Raw genomic sequence first — 6,000 nt, 5'->3', positions numbered from 1 at the left:
AAACATTTTTCCAATAGCCTTCTGGCTTGTCCACCTGATCTTTAGCAAACTGCAGACGAGCAGCAATGTTCTTTTTGGAGAGCAGTGGCTTTCTCCTTGCAACCCTGCCATGCACACTGTTGTTGTTCAGTGCTCTCCTGATGGTGGACCCATGAACATTAACATTAGCCAATGTGAGAGAGACCTTCAGTTGCTTAGAAGTTACCCTGGGGTCCTTTGTGACCTCGCCGACTATTACACGCGTTGCTCTTGAAGTGATCTTTGTTGGTGGACCACTCCTGGGGAGGGTAACAATGGTCTTGAATTTCCTCCATTTGTACACAATCTGTCTGACTGTTGATTGGTGGAGTCCAAACTCTTTAGAGATGGTTTTGTAACTTTTCCAGCTTGATGAGCATCAATAACGCTTTTTCTGAGGTCCTCAGAAATCTCCTTTGTTCATGCCATGATACACTTCCACAAACATGTGTTGTGAAGAACAGACTTTGATAAATCCCTGTTCTTTAAATAGCCACTCACAGATATGTAATATTGGATCATTTTCCTCAATAAATAAATTACCAAGTATAGTATTTTTGTCTCATTTGTTTAACTGGGTTCTCTTTATCTACTTGTAGGACTTGTGTGAAAATCTGATGATATTTTAGGTCATATTTATGCAGAAATATAGAAAATTCTAAAGGGTTCACAAACTTTCTAGCACCATTGTATGTTCCTCCTCCCCTTCGATGCTATAAGTATCAGAGGTATGGCCACATTGCTAGTGTGTGCAAGAGAAAGCAGAGATGTGGAAGATGTGCAAGGGAGCATGCATATGGAGAATGTGGGAGGAATAGTACAGTAAAATGTTGTAACTGTGGAGGAAATCACACAGCGGCATATGGAGGATGCATAGTGAGGAAACAGGCAATTGAGGTTCAACAAGTAAGAACAGAACAGAGAGTAACTTATGCAGAGGCAGTGAAGATTGTAAATGTAGGGGGAAAAATGGAAGTATAATCCAAAATAAGGAAGCAAGCACAGAAGGAGGGTTGTCAGATAACTACTAAACAGGAATCACAACGGACAGATTGGTTTTGTTTCTCGCCTATGTTATCAACTGCTCAGAACAAGCAAAGACTAAAACTGAAAAAAAAAAAAATTAGTGAAGGCAGCAGCAAAGTTCCTGAAAACAAAGGACTTATCTTGGGAAAAGATACATGCAGATCTTAGTCAAGGGGAAGGGACAGCAGAGAGAAGTCATCAAATCATACCATAATGCTTATTCTTCCGTGGAACGCTAGAAGTCTGATAGCAAATGGGCAAGAGTGTAAAGGTTACATCAGTTCATTAAAAGCAATACCAGATGTTATTTGCATACAGGAAACATGACTCAAACCAGTTCTTGATTTTAATATTAAAGGATATCATAGCATACACAAAGATAGGGTCAATGGAAATGGTGGAGGATGTGCAACATTTATCAGACAAGGAATGAAATACAGACAACTAATGACAGTACAAGAGTTAGAAATAGTAGTAATGTATGGACTAGAGAAGGAAGTATGAAAATTATAAATTTCTATAACCCATGTAAACAGTTAGAGAAAGGAAAATTAGAATCAATTTTGGAGCATTGGAGAGGGAAAGTAGTCTGGTGTGGAGATTTCAATGCTCATAGCACAATATGGGGGAACCAAGAAGACCCAAATGGAGACATAATAGAAGAAATAATGGATGAAAAGGAATTGGTGTGTTTAAATGATGGTTCGGGCACAAGTGTGAATGTGGTGAGAGGCACAGAATCAGCAATCGATATCACACTGGTTTCACAATCGCTGGCTGGAAAAAACAGATGGAAGGCACTGAAAGGAAGTATTCTAGGAAGTGATCACTACCCAATATCTGTTAATATAGGAATAGAATATGATATAAAACGGGATGAAAGAGAAGGAAGATGGAAATTTGAGGAAGCTGATTGGAGAAAGTTCAAGGGGTTATGTGAGGAGAAATTGCATGTTGTAAATATAAATCAATCAGTTAATGACTTGAATTCTGAAATCAGTGGAATTATAATAGGAGCAGCAAAAGAGTCTATCCCAAAAAGAAGTGGTAATAGAAAGGAAAAGTTAGTTCCATGGTGGACACAAGAACACACTAAGCCAATAGAAAGTCGAAATAAGGCTTTCAAAGTTTTGAAAAAACACTGACCGTTCAAAATTTGATTGACTACAAGAGAAAGCAGGCAGTCGTGAGGAGTATAATAAAGTGGACTAAAAGAGAGTATTGGAGGAAATATTGTGACTCTCTAGGTAGAAATACACCATTAGAGAGAGTATGGGGTATGATTAAAAAAATGTCTGGGAATAGGAAAGAATATGGATATCTGATAATGAAAGATGGTAGAGATATAATAATAGAAAATAAGAACAAAGCAGAATTATGAGCAAGGCCCTTTGTGGTAATTTGAGCGATACAGAAAAAAGAGGGAGGGAAGGGACAATGGCTACAAACATAGAAGCACTTCAGGATGAAAAGGAACATGGAAATACAATTAATATGATGTTTTCAATGACAAAATTGAATAAAGCACTGAAGATATCTGGAAAGACAACTCCAGGGAGAGACCAAATAAGCTACATAATGTTAAAAAGTCTTAGTGATAAAAGTAAGGAAATAGAACTAAAAATGTATAATAAGATATGGGAAGAAGGAACATTGCCCAATCAGTGGAAGGAATCTATAATTGTTCCTGTTTGTAAACCGGGTAAAGATCCAAGCTTGGCATCGAGTTATAGACTGATAGCCCTAACATCACATGTAGGAAAAAATATGGGGAAAAAATGATTAAAGAAAGGTTTAATCATTAGGTTTAATCAAAGGTTTAATCATTTAATAATTACTATTTAGAAATCTCATCTCATTTCATCTCATTATCTCTAGCCGCTTTATCCTGTTCTACAGGGTCGCAGGCAAGCTGGAGCCTATCCCAGCTGACTACGGGTGAAAGGCGGGGTACACCCTGGACAAGTCGCCAGGTCATCACAGGGCTGACACATAGACACAGACAACCATTCACATTCACACCTACGGTCAATTTAGAGTCACCAGTTAACCTAACCTGCATGTCTTTGGACTGTGGGGGAAACCGGAGCACCCGGAGGAAACCCACGCGGACACGGGGAGAACATGCAAACTCCGCACAGAAAGGCCCTCGCTGGCCACGGGGCTCGAACCCAGACCTTCTTGCTGTGAGGCGACAGCGCTAACCACTACACCACCGTGCCGCCCCCACTTTGTATATAGAACATGAAATTAGGAAAGCTCAGGTTAATAAAGAGAGTGTAGTGGCTGTATTTTTTGATGTTGAAAAAGCATATGATGTGATATGGAAAGAGGTTAATAATTAGGTTACACCCATTGGGGATAAGAGGGAGAATGTATAGATGGGCTAAAAGTTTTTTAACTGATAGGATGATCCCAGTAAAAATAGGAAAAGAGTATAGTGGGAATTATTTAGTAGAAAATGGAACCCCGCAAGGTAGTATAGTAAGTCCAATATTGTTTTCAATTATGATAAATGAAATATTTAGTAATGTAGATTGGTCTGTTGGGGTCTCACTGTTTGCAGATGATGGGGTAATGTGGAAAAGGGGACGAAATATAGAGTTTATAGTGAAGAAACTACAACAGGCAATAGAGAAAGTAGAGGCATGGGCACAAGAATTTGCAGTTGTAAAGACAAAGGTATTTTTTTACTAAAAAGAAAGTAGATAATCAAATTAGTCTTAAACTATATGGAGAAAACCTAGAAAGAGTAGATTGTTTCAAATATTTAGGGATTTGGTTTGACAAGAAGGGCGGCATGGTGGTGTAGTGGTTAGCGCTGTTGCCTCACAGCAAGAAGGTCTGGGTTTGATCCCTGTGGCCGGCGAGGGCCTTTCTGTGCGGAGTTTGCATGTTCTCCCCGTGTCCGCGTGGGCTTCCTCTGGGTGCTCCGGTTTCCCCCACAGTCCAAAGACATGCAGGTTAGGTTAACTGGTGACTCTAAATTGAGCGTAGGTGTGAATGTGAGTGTGAATGGTTGTCTGTGTCTATGTGTCAGCCCTGTGATGACCTGGCGACTTGTTCAGGGTGTACCCCGCCTTTCGCCCGTAGTCAGCTGGGATAGGCTCCAGCATGGGCGTAAAATTGCATATGGACGGTATGGACACGTCAAGGGCGTAAAAACGGTGTTGATATTGGTGGGGACATAATTTGGCCAAGCGCCCCAGTGCGCCATGGTTGTCGCACGAAATGTGGCCTACACTGTACAAATGATTGGTTGTCCATTCCTTTGTGTTATTTTGATTTTTAGCACCAGGTACACTCAGTCTTAGACTTAGGCTAACATCTGCATGTATACGGGCAATACATTACCACACAGAGAAAGTGGACACTGAAGTTGCTGTGAATTTCGCTGTAGTGGATGACCTACCCAAAATACAACAACACAATCAATCAAAATTATGTGCTGCTGCTTCATTTTCACACAACTTTTACTATTTTCACACATTTGAAACATCACGTGCTTCCTTTTGAGTTACTGCAATTTCAGAATCTGGAAGTAATGTAGGTATGGGTGGTAGAAGTGTGAAGAGTTTTGGTAGTTGTAGTGCATTTTGCAAAAATGTTTATTCATTAAGTTGAAAGGGTTAAGTGACAATTGTTTCACATTTTTACATTTTCACATTTTATTGCAGAGGTTACATACATACGCATATACACATGCATATATACACATGCATATACATGCAAACAATGAGCAAGAAAAAAGTAAATATAAGTAAACATTTAGCATTACCTACAAGCATTTATTACTGTGTGTGTGTGTGTGTGTGTGTGAGAGAGAGAGAGAGAGATTGCAAACAGAAACTCCTTGCTGTTACAGGATCATATGACAAAAATGTCATGTTATGTCCTCCTTATGTTTTCTTTTATTGCCCGACATCACTGCCTGTGTGCTGTTTTGCTGTAGCAGCGAGCTGGATGCTGATTTTACCGCTTGCTACTACTTACGGCCAATGACAACAAAAAACCATAGCAACGTCAAGGCAACGGGAGGTGGGCCAATCAAAAACCATAGCAACGTCAAGGCAACGGGAGGTGAGCCAATCAAAAACCATAGCAACGTCAAGGCAACGGGAGGCGGGCCAATCAAAACTTCATAAAGCTTTTTTACCTGCTGTCCCCACCAATAGTCAGCCGTCTTTGAGAGGTCTGTTCACAACTGAAAATCAGCCGGAAGCGATACCGCGTTTGGTGTTTTTATTCAGCGTTTCCCGCATCGCGGCTTCTCCATTCAGAAATGGTATGGACGCGTCCCATGGGCGTAAAAATGCGTATGGACGCGTCCATACCAATATTCAGCTGAGTTTAAAATGTCCATACCATTTTTGAATGGAGAAGCCGCGATGCGGGAAACGCTGAATAAAAACACCAAACGCGGTATCGCTTCCAGCTGATTTTCAATTGTGAACAGACCTCTCAAAGACGGCTGACTATTGGTGGGGACAGCAGGTAAAAAAGCTTTATGAAGTTTTGATTGGCCCGCCTCCCGTTGCCTTGACGTTGCTATGGTTTTTGATTGGCTCACCTCCCGTTGCCTTGACGTTGCAATGGTTTTTGATTGGTCCACCTCCCGTTGCCTTGACGTTGCTATGGTTTTTGATTGGCCCACCTCCCGTTGCCTTGACGTTGCTATGGTTTTTGATTGGCCCACCTCCCGTTGCCTTGACGTTGCTATGGTTTTTGATTGGCCCACCTCCCGTTGCCTTGACGTTGCTATGGTTTTTTGTTGTCATTGGCCGTAAGTAGTAGCAAGCGGTAAAATCAGCATCCAGCTCGCTGCTACAGCAAAACAGCACACAGGCAGTGATGTCGGGCAATAAAAGAAAACATAAGGAGGACATAATATGACATTTTTGTCATATGATCCTGTAACAGCAAGGAGTTTCTGTTTGCAATTTCTCTCTCTCTATG

The sequence above is a fragment of the Neoarius graeffei genome, chromosome 6 (assembly GCF_027579695.1).
Source record: "Neoarius graeffei isolate fNeoGra1 chromosome 6, fNeoGra1.pri, whole genome shotgun sequence".
Taxonomy (NCBI): domain Eukaryota; kingdom Metazoa; phylum Chordata; class Actinopteri; order Siluriformes; family Ariidae; genus Neoarius; species Neoarius graeffei.
This window is presented reverse-complemented; position numbering follows the sequence as displayed.